At 38.2% G+C, this 14,488-nt stretch overlaps 1 protein-coding gene across 5 annotated transcripts in view; it reads left to right on the top strand.

Annotated features, from left to right (window-relative positions):
- Window positions 1–14,488, top strand: part of ASNS (asparagine synthetase (glutamine-hydrolyzing)) — a 160,457-nt gene that overhangs the window by 9,711 nt on the left and 136,258 nt on the right. Inside the window, exon 4 of one of the 5 annotated variants that reach the window (XM_047825348.1) lies at window positions 12,176–12,288. The exons of the other annotated variants lie outside the window; for them this stretch is intronic. The gene's annotated coding sequence lies outside the window, so the exon portion shown is untranslated. The remainder of the gene's footprint in view (window positions 1–12,175; window positions 12,289–14,488) is intronic. 5 annotated transcript variants of the gene reach the window in all.

The raw sequence follows: 14,488 nt of genomic DNA, 5'->3' as shown, positions 1-14,488 counted from the left end.
AGCTGAAATAGAGTGATTGTTTTCACAAAAATTAAGGGCTAAATTAAAAAGGTATAATTACATAAAACCGAGCAGTGTCAAGGCTCCCAGATGCATGCTTCTATCCCAAACAATCCCAGCAGGGTAAGTCAAAGAGCTTTGGGTTGTTTGTTTGTTTTTTTAAACATAATTTCAGATTTTACAGGAAAGTTGAAAGAATAGTATAAAGAATCTTGATACAACCTTTTTCTTGATTATTGCTTTACATTTTTTTTTTTTTTTTTTGCTTTACAATTTTGACAACTCAAACTATTCTCTTATTCTATTGCCTCCAAAATTTGGGCTAATAGTGGCTTTGACAGAAAATATTCAGTTAGCTCAGTATGAGAACAGATATAACAACTATAACAGTTCCAAAAATTGCTTACTGAATACCTGTTAAGTGCCATACTACCTGCTGGATGTTTAACTTGGATCCTCTACTATTCTAAACCCTGTAAGGCCAGCACTATTATTATACCCACTTAATAGATAAGGATATTGAGACATAGGGAGCTTTAGGATATGGCCCAAGGTCACACGGATCTTATGGTACTGAATGCAAATGAAACCAAACAGATTCCTGTACCTGGGTTTTTAATGCTAATTTTAAAAATCAAATGTCAGCAAACTACAATGTTTGGGCTAAATCCAGCCCACAAAAGAGCTTTATATAGCCCCAGATCTGCTTGTACAAGGATTAGCATCCTCTCACACAGACAGATGGGCACAACCTGGTCTGAGCTACTTCCTAACCTGCCTTCTGTTTTTCAGTTATCTGGCCGTTTTCTCTCACTGACTACCGGGATTTCTTGCCTTGCTCACAGAAAAACACAAGCCTAAGTTCTAACTAACTGACACCATTTTGTCCTTTTACTGAAGGTCTCAAGTCTAAAGGCAAGGTTAATCTTCACCAGGCTTGGGAATTCTTGGGACATTTTATGATGACTTACCCCAGATACTTTAAATAATAAAAGTGATACTGGACATGTGATCAAAGGCAGCAAACCTGAGATGGATGCTGTAATTGCTTTGCTCTGATCCCCCTTCAGGGCTGAAAAATTTATTCCCCTAGCTATTGGAAGTGCTGCCAGCAGCCAACCCCAGCCCTCTCAGGAAACTGCCTCAGGTGCAAACACCTGCCTTAACTCAAGGTCACGACTCCTCTCAGGGCACCCACATGCAATGACTGATCAACGTGAGGGTGTGGAAACCCAGCCTCCCACCCTCAACCTGTAATATTCCCTAGAGCCATTGCAAGAATACAGTCTACCATAGAAAGACCACACAACTTCTTCCTCTGCACAGTCCTGCTTCCTTCTCTTCTCTCTCACAGACATTGATCTCAAAAGCAGTTCCTAATAGATTTTATGCATGCTGATGTCTATTTCAGAGTCTATTACCTGGGGAGCCCCCTCCCCCCATCCATGATAAAACCTAAAGCAAGAGGAGAGTTTTTTCTCAACCCCCTTGAAATCCAAGCTCCTTTTTTAAGTGTCTAAGGTCAATAGGTGATACAATTTTGAGTGACTCCTGCCTACCTAGAGTTAGTTCCTGCATTGACATCAGCGTTCCACGTGAGAAATGAAGACAAATAGACCCAGTGCAACCTGTTGGTCTTGTTCTCTGTCCACAAATGAGCCCATAATCATTTCACCATGCTGTTCAATGTTGACTTGGACAATTACTGGTTTTTAAATTTTTCATATTTAATTATAGATAGAATTTTGAAATACTTGCAGCATGTCAGCCCTCTTTATGACCATATTTTCCTGTAAACCTCAGTAAAATATTCACTTGCGCACATATTTTAAGAACACTTGAGGGGGTGCCTGGGTGGTTCAGTCAGTTAAGCGTCCGACTTCAGCTCAGGTCATGGTCTCAGGGTTTGTGAGTTCAAGCCCCACTTGGGGCTCTGTGCTAACAGCTCAGAGCCTGGAGCCTGCTTCGGATTCTGTGTCTCTCTCTCTCTGTGCCCTTCCCTGATCACACTCTGTCTCTCTCTCTCTCTCTCAAAAATAAATAAACATTAAAAAAAATAATAAAACACTTGAAAGATCACATACTAGAGACAGTTTTGCTTTTTTTTTTCTGATGTGTTTTTCTAATGTTTCCATGGTGACACAACCTGATAGAGTAGTAGATATTAGACAAAATGTGTTCTCATCCTTGCTCTGTTATTTACTAGCTGTTTTTTGAGCCTCATGATTCTCACCTATAAAAGAGAGGTAATGATGCCTATCTTTCATAGTGATTGGGTTAGTTGAATGAGAGGATGTTCACACAGGGCCTACCATATTCAAGTATTCGATAAATGGTAGCTATTTTAATGAACAAGTATAATAATGACATAAGTGGATTGGCTAAAAACTTTTAAAGGAAATATCTTTTCAACAAATATTTCAATTTATTGCCACATTTTTAGTCCCCTAGAAGCAAATATTAATTGGAAAACAAAGATATTTACTGTACAGATTTCTATACTGAAATGCACATAAATGATCTTCATCCAAGGGTCAATTATCTCTAGGGGCACCTGAGTGGCTCAGCTGGTTGAGTGTCTGACTCTTGGTTTCGGCTCAGGCTATGGTCTCAGGGCTTATGGGTTTGAACCCCACATCAGGCTCCGCAGTTGGCAGCTCAAAGCCTGCTTGGAATTCTTTCCCTCTCCCTCTCTCTGTTCCTCCCCTGCTTGTGCTGTCTCTGTCTCTCTCAAAATAAATAAACTTTAAAAAAAGGGAGGGGGTAGCAATTATCTCTAAATAAAAGAAGTTGAGATAAGTGATTTGAGTCCTTTTTTTCCCCCAGTGGTTAGAGCCTCGTGAGTCTATGGATTAGGATGACCCTCCAAAAATAGAAGCAACTATTTCTGGGAATTTGAATCTCTGTCTGTTGAGGGTGGCTGCATGTCAATAGAATTCTAGTTCTAAGTCTTCTTGACTAATAGTCTACTTGCAAATAATTCAGACTCTCAATCTGTTATACCATTGTCTGTACAAAATACCTGTCAGTGTAGAAGTAGTCAGTGATGATTAAATTATTGTAGAAATAGAAGTGGCTTTCCTGTATTTAGCCCTAGCCTTACTGTTCCTTAAACTCTATTTAAATTGATTGTATATTATGGCTCATTATTTTTCTCTCAATACTAATTTCTTCTGCTGATTAGTGTATTTATACACAGAGGCAGTTCTACCCAAACCAAAGGGAAGAATTTAGCTCTCCCTCTGTCACCTGTTAATACTGTTCTCTCAGGAACTGGTTTCTCTGATACAATTCCTGCAGCTACCTCACATCTTTGGCCATGTCCTTAGGCTCGCACCCTCTATTTAATCTTTTGTCTCTGGAATGCGTTGCTTATATGGCCATCCTCTAGAACCTCTTTAGAGTCAAGCCTTACCTCTACTTTGAGTTGGACTTGTCTTCTCTTATTGAGTGGATCCAGGCTAGGAGACACGTAAGACCATCTTTATTTTCCTCCTTTTCTAAATATCTCTCTCTACATCCATCTTTTTACTTTCTGCCTAAGAAAAGGAGTCTGATCTTAAACTTTCTCATAGAAAACAGGGTAGCATTTTTGTCTCTCTCCCTACCCTACTTCAACCATTTAATATAAGTACTAGAACATTGTCAACCAAGGTAACAGTACTTACTCCCTTATACACTGGACTTCTGTCAAGGATATAAATGATGGAAGAAAATGGCAGGGGCTTGGAGATGAGGGTGGAAGGTGGAAGCTGAGTAAGGAAGTAACACTTTCTGGTTGAAGCCTGGAATATCTAAATGAAAGGTGAGGGTGATATACAGAAACAATAGAAACTTCCAGGGGCGCCGGGTGGCTCAACCGGTTAAGTGGCAAACTCTTGATTTTGACTCAGATGAAGATCTCTTGGTTGGTTTGTGAGATTGAGCACCCCCCCCACCCCCACTCCCGTGTCAGGCTGTGCGCAGCCAGCACAGAGCCTGCTTGGGATTTCCTCCCTCTCCCTCTCTCCCTCTCCCCCTCTCCTTCTCTGCCTTTCCCCTGCTAGTGCACGCACGCCCACATTCTCTCTCTCTTTTTCTCTCTCTCTCTCAAAATAAATAAGCATTTAAAAACAAAAAGAAAGAAAATTCCCGAGTTCAGGAGAATCAGAACTCCAGTCCTATGAGGAGAGTGGAATTTGTGCCCAGTATAAGATGTAGAAAGATAACGGGGGCAAGAAAGACACACATGTGGGGCAGGAAGGAGCTGAAGGAAAGAAGAGGGATCAGGACATTTAGCTAGTTTTGCTTCTCATGTACCAATTGCCTTTTATAGTGTTACTGCCTTTTATCTTTTAAGTGCAGACATATCCCCCCAATTTAGCAACATGGGTGAATACTGTTATGCCCAGATTTCGTGATCCCCAAAGACCACTAGGGAGCCGAGTCCGATGCAAAAGCAAAGAGCCTTTATTCGAGCTAGCTCGAGCTCAATCCCCTACCTGCACCGACTCAGCGGTGAGATACCAGGGAAAGAGAGCGAGTTTCAAAAGGACAAAGGTTTTATTGGGGCCTGGGGGCAGTTGGTGAGGTAATGGCTATGGCCTCAGCCGATTGGCTGGGGAGGGGTCCTGGGGAAGGGTCCGGCAGGTGAGGGAGGATTTACTCAAGGGGAGGAGGTGTGGTCAAGGTGAAGAACAAGATGGAGTCGAGGGGAGGAGGTGTGGTCAAGGTGAAGGACACAGAACAAGATAGAGTCGGCTGGCATAGGCCCGACCTTTCAAATACAAAGCTCCCTAGAGTGTGAGAACCGAAATAAGATGTTATACTCCAGTTTACCCAGCTGATGACTAAAAGGCCAATTCCCTTTTCTTCTGCTGTATGTTAAATACATTTTGTAAACTGTTTTGATAGTGTTTTAACACTGTTTCTGTTGAAAAATGCATACTTCGAATTGAATCACCTTAAAATGAATTTTGGGTATACAGCTCACATGGAGACAGGGAACTTTTTCTAGTTTTCTAACATTAACTATCTAGATGTTGCAGATAAAGAAAATTCAGGTAAAACGGTGGCTTGTAAAAGGCATTATGATCAAACTGAACTAAAATTATAATTTCATGCACCTTCATTCAATCTGTGAGCCTTCTTTTTCTACTGGATCTCTAGGGAGGCTTGGAGAGATTATTGGTGGAGGGGAGGGGCAGTAGGGAAGGGAACAGACTAACCACAGTCTGACAAAAAGATCACTTTCTGCTTTGCATTTCTATTTCTCTTCCCATCTATTTCTTTCCTCTTCCTCCTCCCCCTTTCCCTCTTCTTCTGTTTTCCTGTTGGGGATGGGAAATCCCTCCCTGTTGGAGGGATTGTTTTTTTCTTCCTTTTCTTTGCTTCCTGGTCTTTCACTGCCCTCGGTGTTTGGTCTGTCTGCTTTCAGTCTCTTGCTTTTTATTTTTTCAGTTCTTGTTTTTATATCTGTCTTTCCTAGTAGAGAAAGGCATGTCATTATTACTGTCATTAAGAGAAAAGTTTAAGTTCTTAACTCTTTCCGGCTCTTTGCTAAGCATTATAAAAGGAAATTGCATAGGCAGTGTCTGACTCCTGAAGTATATACCATCTACTGCGAGTCCCAGCTGTGATTTTATAACTCCCTTATGATTCTTGACATATTGTTTGTTTCTCAGTCCCATTAAAAATCTGGTGATAGCAATGAACTGCCTCCTTCCAAAAATGCCTAAGTCACGGACTTAGGCAATTTTGCATGCAATTTCAGACAGTTCAAAAACCCCCTGAACCCCTTAAGATTTTGACTTCAGATCAAGAATCTTGCTGGTCATTTCAATACATTTCACAAATGTCACACAATTTGAGATCGGAGGAATCTTAAAACCTCGTAAAACTTAATCAATTTTAATTCATTTTGTTAAGAAAATCAACAGGCTATGTTTTGTGTGGGAGAGGTAAAAGGGGAAGAAATGTTATCAAACTACAAGTAGATTGTAACATTCTCCAAAAAGAACAAACGTTTATGGAGCGCTGCCTCCCACATACATAACTATATATAAAATTCCTACCTGACACAGCAGCTATAAAAATTATGTATGTGTACACATATATACAAATATATGTGTGTGTATAATACATAAAGGATGTATAATATAAGATTTTATACATATGTTAAATTTTCACAACAGCTGTATCATGTAGATTTACACTGAGATAAGGAAATTGAGGCTCAGAGAAATCAAATAGCTAACTAAAGTCAACTGTTAGTAGATATAGATAAGGATCCTAACCCACATCTAACTCTAATACCCCCTTGGAGGTTAATTTCTTACTTATCTTTTCTGTTCAACACAAAACTTAGGGCATCGGACATATTCATGGAAGGTTAGAGTGTTGATTGAATTAAACCAGTCAACTACAGAACCCCTGCAGTGGTTCCTTGGAGGCTTGAGGCCACTCTCCCCATTCCTATTCCCCATTTCATTTCATTTCTTTAGAGAAAAGGAAGGGGGCATTTAAATAAATTCTGAAGAATAGACGGAGTCTACAAAACTGCAGAGAAATATAGTAATTTTCCTCTATTCATCAGAGGAATATGGCAGTTCTAGCAGTGTGAGGGTAACAGGCTTGAATGTGCCAATTTTCATTTGGAAAGAATTACTGCCAAGTTAATACAATATTAACTTGAGGAAACCATTTTTGATTTAGTAAGTCCTCTGAACATTAAAAGAGACATTCTGACTGAAGCTCCTGAAATATAAAGAACAATTTGAAACATGCCTAGGAGGAAAAAATACAATAATTGTAGCATAAAGAAATTCTTAAATGAAAGTCTGATTTTAAAGGAAGAAGAATCCCATTGATTGAATAAATTGTTCAATAAGTTGTTCAGAATGTATATGTACATACTCTATCTGAGGTTAGTAATGAAGGAAGCCATATTTGAAGAGAAGTTGGTGAGGAAAATGAAAGCAATGTCAGAATATGGACAACTCTGAGATAGAGGCTGATTATATTTCAAAAGAATACTTCTAGGGAAGCTAAATAAACACTTAACAAAGTTGAGGAGAAACTACTTAGGAAGTAACTATAATCTTAGAAGCCAGGCAAAACACTGCAATAAAGAAGGATCAGTGACTATGTTTGCTTGATTGATAGTATCATGATTTAAAAACAAGCCCATCTTGACTTCAGGTCAGGGCAAGTTCATGATGCATAGTTTGTTTTTATTTTTTTTTAAGTATTTATCTATTTAGGATTTTCACTTTTATGAAAAAAAAAATGAAAAGCAAAAATAGCAATCAGTGTTTATAGATAAAGTGAGAACCCAGAGCAGTGAGAGTGGTACCCCCAAGCTCCTTCCCAGGGAACTATACTTAGTACCTCAGTATCAAGCTGCCATAGCTTTGAATTGTATCCATGAGCATCTGTGCTTTATCTCAAATTATTTTGTGCATTCATTAGCAAGATGTGCCTTAAAGGTATCAGAAAAGCCTAAGAGAGGTTATTTTTTGGGGTCTGGAAACTCTAAAAAGTTTTCCAGATAAGCGATGCTAATTACTTCCTCACTTTATGTCATTTTGGTTTATGAAAGCTTTCATAGTTTCAGATAGTAAATGAAAACCTGTACAGCAATTGCCAAGATATACTCCAAAGGAGAGAGAGTCCCTTGTGGAATGGAATTTTCAGCAAGTTGAATATTGTGAGAATAACAGTGAGAAGGAGAAGATTCCAGGTTCCAGTTATGGGTGCCCATGGAATAGTAAGAGCACAGCTACACACTCAGGCACTATGGAGAGATCAGAAGGTACTGCTGTGGCTTAAATGCTCAAAGAACTCAGAAAATATCTAACAAAATTCCTGTCCTAAGGAAAATGCTCCTGTGAAGAGAATTCAAACTGAGCAAGACAGGAACTCTTAGGGCAAATGGGAGAAAAGGATCAAACACTTTGGGGGAAGGTAGGATTCCAAAGATGGCAGATCTCAGAAGTGGGTATGACTACGCAGAGAGGCTATTAATATCTTTATTTGTATCTTTACCTACCTACCTATATTCTTTGTAATAACAATAGAGGAAAAAGCTCTCAAGCTGTGAAGGTAGGAAAACTACCATAGTGCATCTCCGTTCCCTACAAGGGAATCACTTTCTAAAGACATGGAACACTTAGATTTGTTTATACTTGAACAACAGAAAATGATATTGTCAAGCACTAAATTTACTGTTAATTTTTAAAATGGGCTAAATGATGAAATAGTGGGTAATTAATATATTCTAGAAAATATACAACAAACACCAGATGAAAACTAAATAATAGAATTATCTGAAAGAACTTAAGAAAACAAAAATTATAAAAGAACAGCATAAATTATAATTAGGAAACTGAGAAATGAGGCAACTAACCATCAATTGGGAATTGATAGGATTCAGAACTGGGCTCAAGTCACTGTGAGGGCTGCTGTCTTTCCAGCTTACCCTTACTTACAAAATGTGTCCCTTTTTTGTCCCAATTGAAATCTATAGGTTCCCCCTTTTTACTGCATGGCTCTGAACTTTAATTTTCTCCAAGCCCCTTAAATCTGTGAAAAGTTTTGCTCAAATTCTCATCTATTCAGCTGCTATTCTCAGATTCCCTTATTTTCTGGAGCAAGTTCCCATAAATCCTCATTGCCTGAGTGAGGATTCTTCAAATACTATTGCATTGTTCCGAGACAAACTAATCCACCATTGTCGGAAATAGAAATTGAGAAATATAGTTTACAAAGGAGGAAAAAGAGAAAGAAAGGGAAAGAAAGAAAGGGAAAGAGAGAAAAAGAAAGAATTCAAGAGAAAAATGAGAGCTAATAGAAGATAGGAAAGAAGATCCAACATAAGTGTAATATATGTTGAAGGAAGTAAATGAAAGTAATAGAACAAGACAAATGCAAAATTCCATAATACAAGAATGTTTTCTTAAAAAAAATTGGAACATCTATATTGAAAGATCACTCCATTAATCTTGGAGAATGAACCCAGAATTGTAAACACTAAGACATAGTCTTGTAAAACTAGACAATAAAGAAAACACTCTCTGGAGATCCAGGTATAAAGACAAAGTTATATATAAAGAAAAAAAAATCACATTTTCATCAGATTTATCCAACAGTATAAGATAATAGAGCAGCGTATTTAAGATACTCAAGGAAAGAAAACATGAAATGGTGATTTTATACACATGCAAATTTGCTTTTAAGTATAAAGTACACAAAAACAAAGCAGTTGTGAACATGCAAGAACTCATGGAATATTTTTCCCTGGAAGATCTACCTAGAAAATAAGATGCAAGCAATCAAGAAATCATAAGAGATGCTTCAGCTAAATTTCAGGAGCATGTAGCTTGCCAATAATGTTAGTTGAACAAATGGATAGATGTATAGATACATGGTTTAAGGAATAAGTTTATTAATTTCAGGATATACCTGGTAGGGAAAAGGAAAGAGGCATCCATATTGCTAGTTACCTGAGAGGTAGAAATATGAAGTCAGAGAATGTTAGTTCTCAGGAAATTTTAGATGAAGATGAATAAACTGTCTCAGAGTGTTTTGCCCAAGATGCACAGATAGCCCATAGATGAGCCCAGAAACGGAACCAGAGTTTTCTGAAGCTTACTGAATTTCTCTTTAGAAACTCATTTGCTGACAAAATATAAACCTTTAAGTAGCATTATTCATTTTTCCCCCAATGTGAATTAAGCCTCTTGTCTGCATCCCATAGTAAAATGTTTCTTGAAGACTAGGCCATAACTTTTCCTTTCATTAACTTAAAGTTTATAGCAACAATATGTTTCTTATAGAAAAATTAGAAAAAAATCCTTACTTATAATCCCAACACCCAGAAAAAGCTGTTATCAGATACAAACATTTTTGTCTTCCCTTTTTTAGACTTTTATTCTTTTTAACAAATGTACAATGGTGTCTAAAACAAAACTAGAATCAACAGATCATATTGTTTTATAGTCTTTTTCATGGTGTATCAGTCATATCATAATCATCTTTCATCATCAATAAATATAGAGGTAAACACAGGAAAAGTCTTTTAAATACTTTAAAATGGATCTTATATCAATAGAAATATAAATTATAATGTTTACCTTGTATTTTATTTTCCTGAGTATTGTTCATCCAGTGTCATTTATCAGTAGTGTAACTTAATTTATGTTCTCCCTTTATATTTGGTTGACATAAATCTTAAACTTGCCAGGGTGATTAGTTACAGTTCCTTAGGTCCTCCTGAAACCTGGAGTCAGTGAGATTTTTTTCCTTGGGTAGGGAAAAAGAGAGGAAGCAAGACAATAGCTATATGCTGAGGGGAAAGTAGCTATGAGTAATAAACTGGAGGTAATTATGTTTGGCCATTTCTTTTTTTTTTTTTTTTTTATGAAATTTATTGACAAATTGGTTTCCATACAACACCCAGTGCTCATCCCAAAAGGTGCCCTCCTCAATACCCATCACCCACCCTCTCCTCCCTCCCACCCCCCATCAACCCTCAGTTTGTTCTCAGTTTTTAAGTCTCTTATGCTTTGGCTCTCTCCCATTCTAACCTCTTTTTTTTTTTTCCTTCCCCTCCCCCATGGGTTCCTGTGAAGTTTCTCAGGATCCACATAAGAGTGAAACCATATGGTATCTGTCTTTCTCTGTATGGCTTATTTCACTTAGCATCACACTCTCCAGATCCATCCACGTTGCTACGAAAGGCCATATTTCATTTTTTCTCATTGCCACGTAATATTCCATTGTGTATATAAACCACAATTTCTTTATCCATTCATCAGTTGATGGACATGTTTGGCCATTTCAATCAGGCCTCTTATGGAGATGCCATAATCAGATGTGCCTCTGGGGAAGAAAGAGGCCTCTTGTATATGGCCTAGGGCTGAAGAAGTCTGGAGAAGCTACAGAGAGCAGCCCCAGCTGGCATCTTGGAGGCGGGGTTACAGGAGCACCACTCAGACCCTCTTCCTTTGTTAATTCCACCCCATATCATACCAAACATATTAAAAGGCAGCCATTTCTCACCAGAGATATTCCCATAGAACCAAATGAAGGTTTAGCAGCAATTGACTGCTTGACTTGACCTCACCTTTAGTTAATTCAATATTTTTCATTTTTTTCTTCTTTTGTATCATAGGCCCAATACTTTCTTTTCTTTTTCAGGCATCAAACCATTTTGCAGCCCCTTAAAATGCTTGTAGGTCTGGATGCTTTGCTTATAATGCCCAATACAGTGGATAGGAAGGTTCTGTAACCCTCACTTGGGCCTGTCCCTCTATTACGTTAGCTACTGTTGTTGGTATTCTTTTTTTTTTTATTATTATTCTTTTGGTTGTTGCTGCTGTTGTTGTTGTTATTGTTTTTTTATTTTTTTGTTGTTGGTATTCTTATTATTACCACTACTGTTATCTCATATGAGAGATGTCAAGGCCCCAATTCTCTCCCATCCATGAGTTTCTGTGGTTATCTGGGTTGTGTCACTGTCTAATCCTACAGGTAATGGTGGCTTTTCCTTCTACACCATCCCACACCTCTACGTATTAAAGATTTCCTTTTTTTCCCAGGGGTTGTTTTGAAAGGCAGAATGTCCAACAAGAGTCCAGTACCTCTTGAAACACTGGTTGGTATCTTTTGATAGATTTTTGGGCTGTCTTCTAGGCTCTTTATTCTGGCTCAGTGTCTGGTATATTATTATCATTATTGTTGTTGTTGTTATCTGATATCCTTTGGCTCTTGGCTCTGCAGCCCAAAGTTCAGTCCTGTTCTACTCCACACCCAGGTTCCCAGAACTCTTGCTTACATCTCACTTACCAGGACCTATTTAATTGGGATCAGAAAAGAGGCTGGGTCCATGGAGCAGGATAAACAAGGGTTTTGGAATTAGGCAGACCTGGGTTCAAATCCCTGTACTATTTGTGAGTTTTATTGTTTAGATCAATTACAAGACCTCTCTGTGGACCATTTTAGCATATGTAAAATCAAGAAGTTACTGACCAACGTTAGTGCCCCCCTCAGTTTTGAGGATGAAATAGTATAATGGATATGTCTGATATAAAGTAGATACCCTCAAATGTTAGTTTCCACCTATATTTTATAGATTTAAATTTGCTTGAGTTTAGATTTACACCTTTGTTTTCTTCTTTCTCTTTCACTATTGCAGTTCAGAAGTTGCAACAGAGTTATGAATAATAGTGAGTTCAAATTTGCTTTACTACCATATTTGAAAAGCAGAGATGATCGTTTTCCAGCTAATAATATATTACTATTACATAGGTGAGCCCATTATCTCATTTTGTATTCCTCCTTATGCAATTGCTTTTCTTGGAACCATTTGTTTCTATGCACTTGACCTTGACTCACTTTCTGATTTATTTATTACTTAACATAACCATTAGCTTGTTCGATTATCTTTAATTAAGTTGTATTGGTTCCTGAACATGGAAATGCCCTTGTTTCTTGGTTGGCCAAGTTCCACCTTTGCTGAGTGTGACAATTCAGTCGACTCATTTTGTCCTTTACAATGTTAAAAAACAAAATTCAACTGAGTAAATTTGAAGATGTAATTGGCTTTATTAAACAATTCATGAATCGGGCAGCATCCCATCTAGCAAGCAGAGGGGTTCTCAGAGGAGTTCTACAAAATGTAAGGTTTTCATAGGAAGGAGGGTGGAGCAAGAAAGTTATAAGCAAAAGAAAAGACAGGATTGTTTCAGGCTAGATCACCTTCCCTTAGAGGGAAGGACAAGGGAGCTTATTATGCCGATTACCTCATGTTCCTTTGGGCAGAGGGGATGGAGAAAGCCCAGACAGATGACCTGGATAAGACTCATCCTTCTGGGAGAGGTTGAAATTGCAATTAGATTAGGTATTAAGCCCTGTTTACTGACTCGGGGCCTTAACCTAAGTGAAGCCATTTTGAGCCTATAGTTTTCTTGTTAATAATAATAAATGTGATACTTCTGTCTCCATATTTCTCTCAGAAGAAACATCAATTAAAAATATGTTGTAGTGCAATGAGCAATTTTAATAATAGTATCTATTTTTAAAAATGAAAACAGTTGATTAATTGGTAAAAAGTCCATTTATATTATAGCCTTTAACACAAAAGTTCAAGAAACCAACATATTAGATTTACTATTATAAATTTCTCTTTAGGTGTATACATTCCTATGACATAGCTCTATAACTTATAATTGATTAAAATAAACATGGTCTTCCTGTTAGGCCCTTGGTCGAAAACCAAATCTTCTCTCGTTTTTGTTTATATGAAAAATGCTGATTGAATTACATCACTATGACTTCCAGCACCATTTCAATTTCCCCCATGTTCAAATAATAGAATTAGCAAGGTGGCGACCCACTCAAGAAGACAGGGGCAGGTGCTTGGAGGAAAGGAATGGACACACAGTCACTCAGACATACACTCACACTGTTGGGAGACAGCAAAAGAAACTCTTTGTCCTTCAACGCTTACAAATTCTGGCCTCTTATACTTCTCAGGAAGGATAAACCGGCTTTTCTAAGTTCTGGACCCTTTCTCAAAAGTAGTGTAATTCTGTTCTTAGAGAAATAGGAGGTCTTTTATGGCTAAGAGTCTAAAGGAGAGGGGGTGGGGTGTTCTGGGGATTAGCTGAGGCCCAGGAAGTGTCAGGATTTGTGCACAATGAAAGAAATGGTGCTTCAAGCCCCATGTGGTGGCCAGATGAGGAAGCCTGCCCTGCTCTGTGTTCTTGGGGTCACTTATGGAGGTAGAAGGATGTCTTCATCAGGCAGGAACTGCATGAAAAAGACCCCAGAAGTTTTATGTCTCCTTTGTAGGTTCTTCAACCCCCCTGGTCCCTGTGACCTGTCATGGGGCTCCTCCCAGGTGACTCTAGCATGCTCATCAGCAAATACCCTGGGGACTTTTGCTCACCAGGGATGGCTGATGGCTCTGGTAGTCATTCAACAAAGATTACAATATGCCAGGATCTTGGTCTGGGGTTAGACTTTTGAAAGGGAGAGGACAAAACCTAAAAAGGTTCATAACCTCTTCGCTCCTGTTTTTCCCCCTGAATTATCTGTCTTCCTAGAACTCAATCACTTTCTTAAAAAGTTTTTTTTTAAGTTTATTTATTTGTTTTTAGTAATCTGTATACCCACCATGGGGCTCGAACTCATGAGCCCTGAGGTCGAGAGTCGCATGTTCTTCCCACTGACCTGGACAGGCACCCCTAATCACTTTTTATATGTCTCTTTGTTTATTGTTTGTTTTACTTTCTCATGATGCAAGGCCCAAGAGAGTGGAAACTTTGTCTTATTTATTACTGTCTCCCCAGTGTAGAACAGTGCCTGGCACATATTCTGTATTTGACAAATATTTGCTGAATAAATTACTGAGGGAATCCCGTTGTTTTAGTCCATGAAAGTCAAGCAGACTTGTATATTATTTTATTTTCTCTTTCTAAAATAGTCTTATGCTTTTATACCTAAA

Source organism: Prionailurus viverrinus, chromosome A2 (assembly GCF_022837055.1).
Source record: "Prionailurus viverrinus isolate Anna chromosome A2, UM_Priviv_1.0, whole genome shotgun sequence".
NCBI lineage: Eukaryota > Metazoa > Chordata > Mammalia > Carnivora > Felidae > Prionailurus > Prionailurus viverrinus.
Note: the sequence above shows the minus strand (reverse complement) of the source record. Positions and strands in the feature narration are given on the sequence as shown.